The sequence below is a fragment of the Rhinoderma darwinii genome, chromosome 5, assembly GCF_050947455.1.
Source record: "Rhinoderma darwinii isolate aRhiDar2 chromosome 5, aRhiDar2.hap1, whole genome shotgun sequence".
Lineage (NCBI taxonomy): Eukaryota > Metazoa > Chordata > Amphibia > Anura > Rhinodermatidae > Rhinoderma > Rhinoderma darwinii.
The window spans coordinates 110,760,130-110,776,619 of NC_134691.1; the positions used below are offsets into that span (position 1 = coordinate 110,760,130).

The 16,490-nt window shown below is 37.1% G+C and overlaps 1 protein-coding gene across 5 annotated transcripts in view; it reads left to right on the forward strand.

Moving 5' to 3' along the window:
• ARHGAP28 (Rho GTPase activating protein 28) overlaps positions 1–16,490 on the forward strand; it is a 138,573-nt gene that overhangs the window by 63,957 nt on the left and 58,126 nt on the right. The window contains exons 1-2 of one of the 5 annotated variants that reach the window (XM_075828362.1): positions 2,690–2,818; positions 5,666–5,760. The exons of 1 other annotated variant lie outside the window; for it this stretch is intronic. The gene's annotated coding sequence lies outside the window, so the exon portion shown is untranslated. Of the gene's footprint in view, positions 1–2,689; positions 2,819–3,110; positions 3,194–5,665; positions 5,761–8,765; positions 8,856–16,490 lie in introns of those variants that run through there. 3 more of the 5 variants (XM_075828363.1, XM_075828364.1, XM_075828365.1) reach the window with 3 other exon arrangements.

Sequence of the window (16,490 nt, forward strand, 5' to 3'; positions counted from 1 at the left end):
AAAATACTTTATCTAACGCAGAATGTGTGTGCAAAAATTTGGATTTATCTGAACAAGGATTAATATTTTTAAAAATTATCTGTTGTCTAGCCAGTGTCCATAATTGCTCAGCCAGTTCCCTACAAGTCGTGTGCGTGCGTGCGTGCGTGTTTGTAGGTAGTCCCCCCAGCAGCTATGGTTCCCAAGATACCACAAAGTTGAAGCACTGCCTGTGGTCTTTCATTCCATCACACTATATATAAACGTATGATATACCATTGCATCTCCCACTATTTTTTTAATTACATTTTTAACTTTTGCACTCTGTGACCATCAAATTACAAGGTCTTTGGTAAAATGTTTGCTTTCTCTATTACTTGTAATATCCTTAACCTTCAAGTCCCATTGTTTACCATACATGTAGAGTTCAGGGTTGTATTTGTCCAGTGTCTTGCCCATTGCCCTTTACGTAAGCTTGACTGATTTTTCCAAATTAAAATGTTATCGTCCTGTGTACTATAAACACTCATTAGCGAATAAACACCATAATAACAAGTGAATACAACCCTATTGCGACAATATACTCATTGTGATATTGTTTATCTAAAAATGTAAAAGAGATTTTAGTGTTTGATACTAGGTCTGATTGAATATTCAACTTTAGAACAATACTAACTTTGAGTTATGAATTGTGTTATGTGTGTAGTGCAGTGTTCAAATTGTACCATACAACCCATTTAGACTTGTGGTAAAATTCTTCCATATCAGTTGTGTCATAACACCAAGGTTATCTGTCACATTTTGACAAGCTTCTCCTTTGTGACCTTCCCATAAAGCCCTTGTAGTAAGACTTTCGACTCATTTTTATTATCTTTGTTAATACCAATAATTCATATAACTCACTTAATACCACAACATTGGCAACAAACCTCTTGGATAGATCCATTCTGTTTATTGAGGTCTATACCGTTACTGTAGCTACAGTCCAATGCTGGTGTAAAGGGGGTTTTACACTGGGCGATTATCGGGCAGACAAGCATTCATAGAACGCTAGTTGCCGATAATTGCCCTGTGTAAACAGGGCAGCGATCAGCAGATGAACAAGTAAAACGCTCGATCATCTTCTGATCGTATCGTTTTAAAAAAGTTAAATATTATCGTTGTCGGCAGCACATCTCCCTGTGTAAACAAGGAGGCGGCGCTGCCGACATGATAATAATTTATGGGGACGAGCGATCGGAGTAACGACCGCTCGTCCCCATCTATAGCTCAGTGTGACCAGAGTAACCGAGTGGCAGTCAACCATGTCTCGTTGATCGGTGCTCGTAGCACCGGCCGATTATCGGCCGGTGTGATAGGGCCTTAACTTCACCCTGAAGATCATTTTACACCGTACATTTATGTACAATCTAGATGTGATATTGAGTGATAGACTGTTTTACGACTCATCCAGATTTCCAGTCAGAATTTTCCTGGCTTCTTCTTAGTACTTAAAGCGGTTATCCGGAGACTATAAATTGCTACCCATTCATTATGTTATATGATAAGAAGGCACTTACTAATAGACTTGAATTTTCAATTATTGACAGAATTGCCAATTCAAAACCAGTCATGTGCTGCTGTAAGCTCTCCCGTTACCTCCTACTTGATGATGTGCCGAAACCTACCCACGTGACTGAGGGCTCTCCCCTTTGTTGTGTGTCAGCGCATCACAAATCACATGCCCGCAAGAGGTGCTGACTCTCTCGCCAAAAGAGCATCCTTTTGCGTGCGCCAGCTGAATTATCAGGAAGAAAGTAACAGAGGGAAGTGATGGGCGGGGAATTCTGGGCAGAGAGGAAAGCAGTGGATGCCCAGAGGAGTAGGCACAAGTCTCACCTTATAACCGGAAACAGAAGAGCATGTCTGCATGGGTTTCGGGGAGTAACCCTAAAAGAATGTTTTGTGAGTTGAAATAATAATGTCTTATGATGAAGGAACCTTTTTAAAAGTATTTTGGGGAATTATTTTTATTTATGGGTAGTTGGACAACCCCTTTAACTCACATGCCACAGAATCTTCCTGCTGGTTCAGTGTCTGTACAGAGCATGCTCTGATGATTAGCATTTTGGAACATTTATTCTTTATATTAGGCTTTGTACAGAAATGTTGTGTTGCTGTTGTTATTGTTACAATTATTATTATTATTATTATTATTATTATTATTATTATTATTATTACAAATAGCATTTTCTTTTGTATCCTTAGTTGGTTGTATACTTGTCATTTTACTTTGATTGACATGACTGGACTGGTGTCAAATAAATCCCGTTTAACTCCTTTAAAAAGCAAAAATGATCATTGATGTAAAATGTTTAATGGTGAATGCTTTTCATACTTTTATAGTAGTATTGTATCATATTTTTATTGTATTTTTTTCTACACATTTTCTTTCAAATTTAGCACAACAGTATCACACTGCTTTTAACAATTGTTATGCATCATTCATCCCATTTGTTTATGACAACCAATTAAACACTTTGGTATTTTGCATAGCTGTGGTGTTATATTACATTACTCAAATTTACTTTAGAGTAAAGTGATTTTGCAAATGTCTTTTTTTTTCTGTTGGCTGCCTTCCACGTAAACTCCCCTAAAGCAAAAAAAAAAAAAAAAAGTCCAGAGATGTTATTCTCCCTTACTTTGCAGCCAGATCAGGATTGTCACTGTGCAGAGTAGAAAGAAAAGATTCTCCTTCACTTACTACAAAGTGATTGTGACCTGGACAAGTGCAGGTTGGACACTTTGCTGCATATGAAGGTAGCGACATGTTCCTTTGTAATGCCCTCATGGACTGAAGGTACATTCTTCTTGTTTTTATTCTTTTGACACTGATGAAAAAGAAATGATCTTTTAGTGGCTAATTACTCTTTAATCCAGTATTTTAGGAAGTAGATTAACGGTTTAGCCTAGTCTAAAACAGGAAAATACTACAAACAGTTGTGTTGCCGTCTGGAAATCCTTAAATAGTAACGGAGCAAGTTCTGTATTGTTTCACAGGCAACGTTGTTCTCATTGTTCTGCTGGGCTGGAATAATGCTATACACAATCTCCACTCCCTGTAACAGTTCCTTTGAATTTTACCATAGATACCTTTACTGTCAGGAGTCAGGACTATCAAAATATATTATGAAATGACCGGTTTTAAGATTTCTGAACTAATGAGCATGTAAAGGTATGTGCACTAGAACATGTGCCCATAGACTTTCCTGATCTTTCATTGTCTTATAAGGACACTGTTTATGGGACACTATAGTGAATGTTTGCCTGACTTGTCTGATATGTAATATCATAGCATTTGGGAAACCTGGATTTCATGTGATTGAGGAAGGAGAGCATTTTTTAGCAGGAACCTTTTTTTTAATTGTTATTATTATTAGATAAAAGGCAAGATATTATCAACTAAATGCATCAGTGTTAGGTTGTGCATTTTTATATCACTATTTTATAGTGTATAAATTGCAGTTTTTTTTTTGTTAGTTTTCCATTTTGTCCTACACATTGTTTGCAATTCCAGAACTTCTTGGTAATGTAGATTAAAAACAAAGTCCATTCAAATGGTTACTTTGAAAGGCTTATCAACCTTTAGATGTATACCCTATACCTTTAAAGGTAAACTACATGAGTGTCTTAGGACAAGTAAATTGTACCTGCTTAGGGTATACATACTTCCATCTACTTGCACCACTAAATCCCATCTGTGTCACTAAATTATCCTATACAAATACATTTGTGCCTATGTAAAATGTATTCCAGTAAAACTAAGGTAGATAGAGAGAACTTTTTTTTAAAAAAATGCTCACTTTGTATTTTAGTAGAATGTTGTTGTTTATTGTTGTATTGCTATTGACTTTATTTGAAATTAAGTTGATTTTATGTTATTGTAGTTATGTTCAACTTAAGAACACAATACATCATCTGGCATGAGGCAATTCAATAGGAATCGTCCTACAAGTTGTTTGTGAATTTCCATTGGCCTTTCAGACATGCTAGATTTATCTAGCTTCTCATTAAGACACACACGTCACTATCACTAGTTGCACTGTTTATTGTCTTCGAAAACCAGGAAGAAAGTCCCTTGTGCTGAAAATAATTTAAGTGCAGATCCGGAAGATCCTAATTATTTGAACAAGTAAACCAAATAAGCAAACTGTATTTCTGCTTTAAAAGCTTTGTTCTCAGTGGCGATATCACATTTTCCATTTTAAAACGGGAAGGTTAAATAAATTCAGTAAAACACTGTTGTATCTAATTTTTTTATAATTATACTACATATTTGAGTATAGAATGGGCGGGAGAAACAGAGAAATTCAGATCCATTTGTTGTTCTTCAGATTCATTTGTAGTTCTGGTTTACTAGGATTTAACGTAAGGGATTTCCGTATAATATTGAGCAATCTAAAACCAGATCTAGGAGGGCAAAGAATAATTTCAAGTTCCCCCAGCTTTACTTAGCCTCTATGTAGCAGCTTTTGGGAGTTTACTAAACCCTGATCTACCCTGCTGTATTTTCAGATCACTGTTACTGCTTGTGAGTGCAACTTTGTTGCAAGTAATGGAATTTTTTTAAAATCAAAACTAGCAAAAAGTGGAGGAGTTGTCTGGAGTAACCAATCACAGTCCAGATTTCAATCCGTTAAGAAAATTAAAGCTGCTTTGGTTGCTATGTACAGCTCCTCCACTTTTACCTCCCACTAGTTTTAATCCATTTTCCCCATTATTTTACAAAATTGCTGTTTATACAGTTGCCTACTGTTTTATGTGATGTGCCTCTAAAATGGAGGTTATGTAAACCTTTGACATTGTGGGGTTTTTTTTAAACAAAATTGTCCGTCAGTGTTATTGGTGCAATTTTATCTTTATTAAAAATTATTTTTACTTTTAGAGATACAGCTGCTTTATATTCTGTATAAAAAGCAGCTGTATCTTGCACTGAATCCTATATACGCCAGGTCCGTGGGACTGACGGCTTCAGTTTAAGTGGATCCTGCGTGTCTGTGACATGCAGGATCGAGCTACTATCGATCACATCTAAGTTCATAACTTAGATTTGATCGATTATAGGTGCATCCGCCGTGTTAGAGATACGTAGGACCCGCTGAACTCATCAGTCCCGCGAACCTGACAGGTTCAGGTCTTAGTGAACGATACAGCTGCTCTGTATACATAATACAAAGCAGCTGTATTTAGGAAGTTGCATCAATCACACTGATGCACAATTTTATATATGAAAAAAACGATGTCGAAGGTGTACATAGCCTTTAAAGATAATTTTCAGTCAAAAACGGAAAATTATCTCACTGTTTCCATGACTATTACTCACAGGGATCTAGGGAGCTGAGACTTGGATAGTTTTGTGCACGGATCCTCACAGTGTCCTTGCTGTCGGTGTCTGCCTACACTGCCGCCACCGGTAACAAAGTAGAAACTCTTTAGGGTCAAAACATCTACGTAAAAACCTACAAAGCTGTTATTTCAATAGTCAAGGAAATAAAATAATATATGTATATTTGTTTAGAAAAGACAGAATATGCCTAGTGATAAGTGTAAATCCTTACACTGGTGTTATCTGATTGACATGCTTATCACTTCCTCAAGTTGTTTTACTTTATAGTATGTCGAGCTGACCTGCTTTCCTCTTTCACAGGATATCTGTAATTCCAGTGGAATCTTTGAGGGAAATTCTTACCGAGTCATACTTGAAACAGTTAGCCAAACAACTGAAACATGTTTCTCTATAATGTAAGGAAATACTGGAGATTTTGCAGTAGAATTATATTTTCAGATGATGTGTTACGTATTTTGGGTTTGTGGGGTTTATAGTACATGACATTATTCTTTACCAATGCCACAGCTGCAGAATGAATTACATACGCATGCTATTATTTATATCAATAACCAATTTGTCTATGGTAGTAAATAATCAATCAGCCTATGGCAGTAAAATGAATTAGATAATGATAAATATTATAATAATGATATAAAATATCAGAACTTTTGTCTCATTGGGTGTTCTATTATGGACCTCTATTGCCAGCCTAATAAAGCTGATGTACAATGTTAAATGCCAGCCAGTATGTCAGACAGACCAAGAATTGGAATATGTATTGGGTGCTGATGAAAATTTCTTATGATCATAACTCATAAGCATTCAATATTATACTGAGATTTCTAGAATTCCCCTTGTAACGCAATCCTACTCTTTTCTCATAGAAGTGTCAAAGATTAGACCCTTCCAATGTTGTGCGTCCTGAGGGCAATATCGGATCAGAAAACATACGTTTTCGTAAAATATCCCAGTCTCAATGTCTAATTAAAATCAAAATAGTACATGACTCCTTGATCTCTTTTGTGTATATGTTGTTATTTTGGCGTTTCTATACTTTGACATTTGGAGGTGTTATGAACCAATGTATATTCTAATTAAAATGGGTTGTCTGCCCTCTTAGGGAATATTAGGGCACATCCCGCACTTGGGATCTGCCTCTATGAGACAGAGCTGAGAGCCGCTAACAAAAAGCAGTTCTGGCAGATGGAAACTTTGAGACAACCTCTTTTAAATTAAGGTTGGGTTCCCACAGTGCAGATTTGCCGCAGAGTTTGCATGCGTTTTTTTTAACCAAAACCAGAATTGGATCCAGGAGAGGAGACCTGTAAGGCTTTTCTTTATACATTTCTTCTGTTTAGGTTCCATTCCTGGTTTTGGCAAAAAAAAAAAACGCATGCAAAATCTGCACCGTGGGCACCCAGCCTTAAACCTGTCAGCAGCTTTAAGGTCTCAAAACTGCTTACAAGGTGATAAAGGGGAGAAGAGGAAAGGTCTTTTAAACTTAGCTTTTGTCTCGGTCCTGTCAGCTGTTTAAATAATATATAATTCCCCCAGCGTGCCAATCACAAGTACTACTGAGGCGGCACTTGATGTGCAAGTACTCCTGCACTGCACGCTGCAAGCACTCACCCTCAGCTCTGAGTGACGGCTCTAGTGGTTTCCTGATTGGCCACCAGAGATGTCACTCAGAGTACTGTGACACACTTGTGACCGCAGCGCTGGGGGAGTCAAACATCGGAATTGCAGAGAAAAAAAGGTAAGTTTAAAATGACCTCCTCTATAGAACCCTGTCAGCAGTTTTGAGGCCTCAAAACTGCTGACAGGTTTCCTTTATGGGCTACTGCTGATAAGGGAATGAACATTATTTTTTTTTATTTCTTTTGCTATTTACAATATGCACCAAGTGCTGGAATATTTGTCTGGCTGGCCAATAGTTTAGTCATATACTCTGCTGAAATGGAAACAGGAAAATGTTCCCATCATAGCCAAACATATCCCTGTGACCCCCGCAGGTTTTCTGTTTCATCTTCTATTCACAATGCAGTCATAAATGTAACAGAATTGGAAACATTTTTATGCAGAGGAGATAATGATCATCCCTGATGTAATCTTAATTTCTAGTTCATAATAGATTGAATTATATAATCTGGCATTAGCAGCAGTAAATTGTGGATGGGTATCCTTATCTTGTGGAAGATCTGTGCACCCTTGTGATAGGGTCAGTGGAGCATGCAGGCTAGATGTGACAGTAAACTGGATATGGTGCTTCAACTTGGGTGATGAGGTGGAGGTGTGCGTGTGCGTGTGTGCGTGCGTGTGTGTGCGTGCGTGCGTGTGTACTGGAAATACTGGAAATAGGGCTACACAATGTTCAGAACAATGTATCCTGAATATACTTTTTATAGTGTTTGTACAGTTTCACTGGAAATACAAAACCTGAGCACCAGATGAAGTATACAAGACATAAAGGTAATGTTTAATAGATATTAGGAATGATTTATCAAAATGAGTTTGAAAGAAAAGTGGAGGTGTTGCCCATAACAATCTATCAGATTACTGCATTCATTTTCTAAATGGCCTTAGAAAAATGAGACCTAAAGTCTGATTATTTGTTAGGGGCAACTCAACCACATTTCCATGTCCCTAGTTTTGATAAATCTGCCACATAGTGTATTCTTGATAGCGAAGAAAGGAAATGTGCAAACTGTGTTAGGCCCCATGCTCATGTACCGTAAAATCGCCCGTAATTACGGGCCCATTCATTTCTATGGCCGACAGACACCTTCCCGTTTGTCTACGAGAGGGTGTCCATGCAGTATAAACCTGCCCAAAAAAAATGACATGTCCTATTTTTTTATTTTACGGACCATAAAAATGGCCTGCTGTCCGCGGCCGTCTGCTGCCGGTCGTGCCCGTAATTACGGATCGTAATTACAGGCACAGTCGTGTGCATGAAGCCTTAGGGTAAACTTTATATGACAAGACAATGAGCCATGGACTAAACAATAAATGGTCGAAGGATCAGGGACCTCAGACAAAGATAATGTGAGAGTACTTGTAGTCTCAGCATCAGGGATATCAACATAAAGCCTTGTCCATTCAGTTTTTAGCAATTTTGCCTGTTGTGCACTTACACTGTGTTCTATCACATGACTAAACCATGTGTTTGCACAAATAATGCAGAGAACTCATTATTATATACATAACTCCGTCATCTGGAATCAGATCGCATAACTAAGTACAGTAGATAATGACCATACTCCTAAATTACTTCATCTTGTGAGAATTTCTAAACACCTTTTTGCTTTTTTGGTTCAAGTTGCTAAAAATTCCCAGCAAACCTGTTGTCTCACATTTTTATTCTCAACAGATAAGATGAGTGTCACCTATATGTTTACATTCTTTATCTCTTGATTGTCTACATTTTTCAAGACTAATTCATCAATGTCTGTGAAATCTGACCACAAATTTGATACACAGCTTCTATTTCTGTATAGAATATGATGTGGTGAGTCTTGTATATTATTTTGACAATCTTAACAATAATTTAAAAGAGCATATTATATAACCTGTCAGTTTTTACTTTTATACTGTGTGTATTATATATTGTAATTTTGTAAAAGGACGAAATATCGATGCAGCAAACTAGGGAACATAAAATATGAATTCTTATCATTTTTGCTTGGTGAGAAAGCTAATACACACTAACGGCCCTTTTACATGGGACAATGATTCGGAGAATGAGCATTCATGCGAACGCTCGTTCCCGATCATTGCCCTATGTAAACAGGGCAAAGAACAGCCGATGAACGGGAAAACGCTCATTTATCGACTGATAGCATATTTTAAGCAGCACAAAATATCATCGTTGTCGGCAGCACATCTTCCTGTGTAAACAAGGAGATGTGTTGCAGACATGATGGAAATGCATTGGGAAGAGTGATCGTAGTAAAGATTGTTCGTCCATATACTAAAAGATTATTGCGTTGTTTAAAGGGAGCAACGAACGCCGATCGGCAAGCTGTATTGTCGATCGCCAAGCTGTATTGGTAAAATGGTAAACATGGGAGATATCTGCCCATGTAAAACCACCTTAAAAATATATAGTGGGTATTGTATTCAGCAGCAGAAGAGGCTTTGTTTTATAGTATTCTGTTATTGTTGTTGTTTGGAAGAGGAAGGTTATCAACCTGTAATATTTGAAAAGTTTCTTTACCCTTCCGTGACATTTAGAAAACAATACTCCCTTGTCACTGTGTTACAGGAAAATGTATATTTTTGTTTCATTATGATTCTGTAGCTCAGAGGCCAGAGTCTGTGTCACTTATCTAGATAAACAAGAGTCTGATTTATAGCAAGGGAACATAGGGGTTTTTGTTTTTTTTACATACTGAGCTGATTAGAGAAGTAAAGCAAAATTTGTGGCTTCTTGCGCTTTTTATCTACTCTTCAGTAAAGAACTGACAACTTGACCGACTGCCTTTACAGGGCTGTACTTGAGTACATTAGTACTTGGTTTTTACACAAAAGAATTACCCAATTATGTCATAGCAACTAAAATAAGTATATTGACCTAACAATTCATCTCATAGTTGAAAAAAATATTACTACAATCAGTATCTATATTTGCCATGTAAGATTATTCTGTATCGTATAAACCAAGCCTCCATGCAAGACATTCTATACAAATTAATTATTTGACATGCTATAAAAGTCTGATTTGCAGGGCACCAACATATGTATTTATTAGGAAAATCCTTTTGAAATAAAAATTAGGCTTTTAAAAAAAGAGTTATTTCCCCTCTGTAAATTTGAGGCATATCAGATTCTGAAATTGGGAATTTGGCTATTTCTAATGATTGCTGAATTGTAGGAGAAGTACAGGTTCTTGGCTTAGGGAATTTTAATATAAGTTGGTCAGTCTATTTATCTTTATTGGACATGCTTCAACACGATTCTTGTTTGTTAGCCATCATAGCTACACTCAAAAGAAAGTTCTATAGGAATTTCCCACTGCTGATTTGATAGTGTTATGGGACAAATATTGCACAAATATTGTATTTATTTTCTGACAGGCACAATTATTTCTGCCTATGCTGAAGTTTTTGTAGATTTTATAAACCCTTGTACATTTGCAGATCAAGTTTACAGAATCACTCAGCAATGAATTTCTTAATAGTGCAAATATGTCATTGTAGCTTTAGATCTTCAGTACTTGTGTTCAGCAAGGCTAAATGAAAGCTGATGAAAGCTTGTAAGTCTAACGAGTTCTGAACAAGGACAGAAATACAGACCAGCTTTTTGGACCTCTAAGCTTAGGAAAGAAAATGAATTAGAAAAGGGACATGTAACCCTTTCGCTACCTGACCTTGTGTGCTACATAGCAGGTTGTACAGATGTAACATGGGAAACTAGCAGGATGGTTCCACATTCCTCTTACACTTAAATAGTATAATTAGCATTATGGTTGTGTATATATTATATACATGACAAACATATCCAAAGGAGATGCATTAGAGATGGTGTGTTTACAGTAAACAAGCTTTGTTGGCCACTGTTAACATTGGTTTGACGGGTCGAAATAGGGCAGTAGATTTGTCTTGCCTTAACCCTTCAAGGTCGAAATACGAAATATATCTGGCAGATTCTTTTCTTTTTTCAGGAATCGGCCCTAACATTGTTTAATGATCTTTTCTAATATATATATATATATATATATATATATATATATATATATATATATATATATATATATATATATATATATATATATATTGCTTGAAAAAGACCCCATTGAGTAGGGTTGAAACGTTGCAAGAGGTGATTAAAAGTGATCCTATTTATCACTGAATTTGGAGTGCTGTCTTGTCTTTTGGAATTGTTGCTATATATATATATATATATATATATATATACATATATAAATATACATATATATATATATACGTATATATATATATATATATATATATACATATATAAATATATATATATATAAATATACATATATATATATATATATATATATATATATATATATATATATATATATATATATATATATATATACATATATATATATATATATATATACACACATATATATATATATATATATATATATATATATATATATATACACACATATATATATATATATATACCCGCACATTTGATGGTTTTGGAATAATGATGATAAATTACATCCTTGTATACAGCCTTCAACTCCCACCATTTGCATAGAGTTTGTATCCTTAAGATTACAGTACAGATACTTTTCCTAGATGACCTTTGCATAGACAGTGAAAATTGGAACACTCAATTCAAAGTCAGTTGCTAAACTGTACAGATAAATAATTTGTTTTATCTGAAAAATTTATTCTGCAGTTTTATGGGTGTAAGTAAAGACAGATCCCAGGAACCAGGTAGCACATACACCCAGAAATGTGCTGCTGGTGTCAAACTTTTTGATACTTTTCCATTGATGCCTATGAAAATTCTTATCTCCTGGAATGGTCTAACTAGCTCCTAAAAACTACAGTAGTTTGTTCACCCCTAGTGGAAATCTAGAAATCCCCTTTATTTTATGTAATTCAACAGTGCAATCCTGATGAATTCACCATTCCTGTAGTACTATATCTTGTTTAGATTGACATAATAGATTTAGCTACATAGCAATGGTGACGTGTAGAGTTGGCCAGAGGCGTAGCTAGGTTTACCTGCACCTGGAGCAAAGATTCATTTTGCCCCCCCCAACCCCCCCCCCCCGCCCAAAGATTCCGTTTTGATGCTTAATCCTGTGCAATAGGGATCTAGTGGCACATGTTGCCTCTGATGAGGAGAAGATTCTCCCTGCAGTGCTTCTGCTCTGCCTGGTCCTCTGGAGCCTCCACAGGTGCAGTATCTTCCGCTCCCTTCCCGTAGTGAGAAAATCCTGACTCCCTGCTTTTTGACATAACCACAAATACTAAAGTTTAGTGTACAGATACAGGATCAGATTAAATCTTAATGCATGAATATGGTGCCAAAACCTAGCTCATATCATAAATGCAGACCCAGAACAAAGCTCACTACATAAATACGGTGCAGGTACCAAGATCAGTCCATATATAGAGCACTAAAACCAAGCTTAATACAGAGATATGCTGCCACAACCATGCTTAGTACATATACTATATACAGCACCAGAACCAAGCTCAGTACATAAATACGGTGCTAGAACCAAATACAGTAAATCTATACAACACCAGAAGAAAGCTCAGTACATAAATACAGTACTAGAACCAAGCTTAATACATAAATACAGTACCAGAACAAAACTCAGTTCATAAATACAGAACCAGGACCAGGATCAGTACATAAACTGTATATACAATACCAGCACAAATACAGCTCAGTACCTTTGCAAATTCCGGTTGACCCTTGCCATGTAAGTTTTAACCATGTGAAACTACAGCTCCTAGTATGGCCTGAACAAAGTGTATGCTGTGAGTTGTTGTTTCACACAAAAAATGCTACCACCCATCATCTCGATTCAGATCATACAGTGACTGATCAGTCAAAGGGAGAATAAACATTTACATTCAGTGACTCACAGGTGTTGTCTTCTCTGATTAGAGTAGTTCTCCTTCCTTTTTTCCATCTCCATCCGATCCAGACCTTCATGATGATTCCTCCCGACCACGTTTCATCTCTGCATAGTTTGTTGCTTAGATGTCTTTCGCTCATCACTTTTCCAACACATCCACACCTCTATACACACACAAAATCCTCATAGTGCCACACTCCACGCCCCTGACTATAATAGCACCATACACTGTGCACCTGAATGTGCTGCCACACACAGTGCCCCTGAATACAATCGCATCACACTATATACTCCCTGAATAAAAACATGTCACTCACTTTACCCCGAATGCATCGTATCACACACAGTCTCCCCGAATACAATCATGTTACACACTGTCCCTGAAAATAAAGTGCCACACACACAGTGCCCCATTAAAATAGTTCCATACGTTGTTCCCCCTAAAAATAGTGCTGCAGGTTGTATCCTATTAAAAAAAGTGCCAAACATGGTGCCTACTAAAATGAGAGCTACGCGTTGTACTTCCTGAAAGTGCCACAAGCTGTGTCCCATGCAAATAAAGCACCTGTTGTGCATCTGTAGAATGTGCCGCACGCTGTACTACCTTTAGCGAGTGCCACAGTGCCCCTATAGATAATGCCACGCAGTGTCTACTGTAAAGAGAGCCAAACACTGTGCTGCATGTAGGGAGTGCCACATAGAGCTCACTGTGCATAATACCACACAGTGTCTCTTGTAGATATTGCCACACAGTGCCCCTTGTAGATAATGCCACACAGTACACCCTTTAGCTACTACTTCATTGTGCCCACTGCAGAAAGTGCCACATAGTCCTTCTGTACGAAGGGCCACACAGTGCCCTATGTAGACAGTGCAACACAGTGCCCCCTGTAGAAAGTGCAAAGCAGCCACAAATATGCTCACCTGTCCCTGTTCCCTTGCTCTTTCAGCGATGCCCGACCTGGCCTCTTCTGACCGATGACACCTTGTGATGCAGGCATCATCGTGACACCTGCATCACAAGAAAAGCATTGAATGGTAGGGCAGGGAACTAATGGTTCCATTGCACCCGCCAGTGCAAAGTAAGGCTTATAAATTATATTTGTGTTCTAAGGGCGCGGATACAATTGAGTGCAGGGAGTACGAGGTCGAATCCTGCTTCCCAATTCTGCCACCAGTGCCCCCCTGCCCTTCATCCTAATTGTGCCTGGGGCACATGCCTCGCCTGCCCCTGCAGTTGGCTCTGAACCAGGCATTGCCTGTTAGTACATCCCATAGTAAGACTCCACTAGGTCCTTGTGCTCCACTAATCAAAACAGCATCAGTTGGTTATACCAAGGAGCTGAAGAGAATATTTTTTAGATAAAAGGTTTAAGATACTAAGATTTTAATTAAAGTATTCCCTCTTCTCTGCTGAAATACTATGTGCTGTATGTAAACACCTGACTAATGGGGATTTGTTTAAGACACTTAAAAAAAACGAAATACTATATTATGGATATCACTATTGATATTGCAGCATTTACAGCCAGCATTGTCTATAAAGCATTATATTTTTACCAGAAACATTACAACTTATTGCTGTGGTATTGTGTACTTTATTGACATTAGTAAAGCGCTGTAGTATGTCGATCTAGGGATTGGGCTATCATGTGTCTTTTTGCAGAGGAATAACTATGTAACTACCATGTCACAGTCTATTCTTTTGTTTTTACATGTATTTTGACATACTGGTTGTGGTGCCAGTATGATGAATGACACAGTCTGCTCAGCACCTGTTAGTGAACATTGTGGGCTGCCCTCTGCATCACCTACAATATTATCAGAACTCTTTTAGTGTTATTCTACAGCAGCATAAGGTTACTTAATTTGTTGATTTATCTGTGCCAAAGTCCATCTATAGGCCGTGTGTGCCCAGGTTACAGAGACAAGCATTATTTTGTCAGATGAGACCGGTCAGGCCAATCAAACAATTATTTATTTATATTTATTATTAACATTTATACAGTATTGCATATGAAAGTAATACACATAAAACTATAATGTGATTTCTTGTTTGCGGGGGCTGGCATGCCTTTATGATTATAATAAAGCTTTTAATATTTGCTTTGCGGGTAGGGATTTTATGCAAGCATACAAATTATACTGATGATTCATTTCTTCATTAGTCCCAGAAAATGCCTTCCTGATTCCTGAGCTCATCATAAACATAGCCATGAAGTTACTGAGTATGTTTAAACTCTGTATATAGTATAGAACATTATGCTCTATACCAAATTATGGCCAGTAGTCAGTCATACGTTAAGTCAGGAATCTCACAGGTAAGTATGATTGGAACTGAACCATGTTTAACGTATTATTTTGAAAGGTTAATGTATGAGCATCTGCATATCCAATGATCTTAGATGTGTAGTAGATTTACATGATGACTCATTCAATTTCAAGATGTACATACATATGATTATTTTAGTTGCAAACACCCTATAAATTTCTGATATTTTCTCAACTGTTATTCAGTCACCCTACAGAACACAATCAAACAAGTTCATTTTGTAATTTTGAACTTCCAGTCATTTCATTTGACCTTGTGTCTGCCTATGAATACAAACATTGCCAAAAATATAGTTTTGCATCAACTAAACAGGAGAAATCAAAAAGTGTTCTTCCAAATTTGGGGATTCAGTGAGTCAGATGAAGTGTTTCAAGTTCCAGGATTTTTTTTGCTTTTGAAGCTTTAAGTACGAATTCCCATTTAAAGTTTTACACTTATATCTCCTCAAGAGGGTTATTAAATAATGAAATGCACATTGTGGGTAAACACTACTGTATGTACTTCCATTCTCTTGAACACCAGCATGGGAAACAAAATACATAAAAAGGTTCTAATGTCATTGATGGAATCAGGATCAGGATCTACAGGCAGTTAATGTTCAGGGCCACCCACTGCTAACCCCCAGGGATAATGCATACCTGAACAGTTTATTACATCTGCAGTATTCCTAAAGCTGGTCAATCTCAGTCCACCTTTTTTGAGGATTAGATCAAGATTTGCCCATAGTGTCCGACAATCATACACTATAAATGAGTAGACATAGTAACATAGTTAGTAAGGTAAAAAATGACATGTTTATCTCAGTGCCGATTCTAGCTTTTTTGATGCCAGAAACAAAATATGGAATGACACCTTCCGCAATTCTAAATCAAACTAGTCATGTGCACAAGCCCTTAAAGTGGTTTTTGAGCCCCATCAATTGCTTTAAAATCTGTTGAATATGGTATGTACTTATTAACCTTTCCAATGTCTTGCTGCTCCCATACTGACATTTCATTGGTCCCTTGTCCGTCTTTGTTTACCCGGCTTCAGCTAAGACGTTTTAATTGGACATGCTGCCAATTACTAGCCACAGCAGTGACGTCAATGAGGTTGACATGTCATCGTTAGGGCTGGTTGAACAAAGGCTGGCGGGGGACCAGTGATATTTCAATGTGCAGGGGATTATAAAAGTAAGTACACCTCCATTTATTATTTTCTACTATTTTAAGCAAACGCGAAAA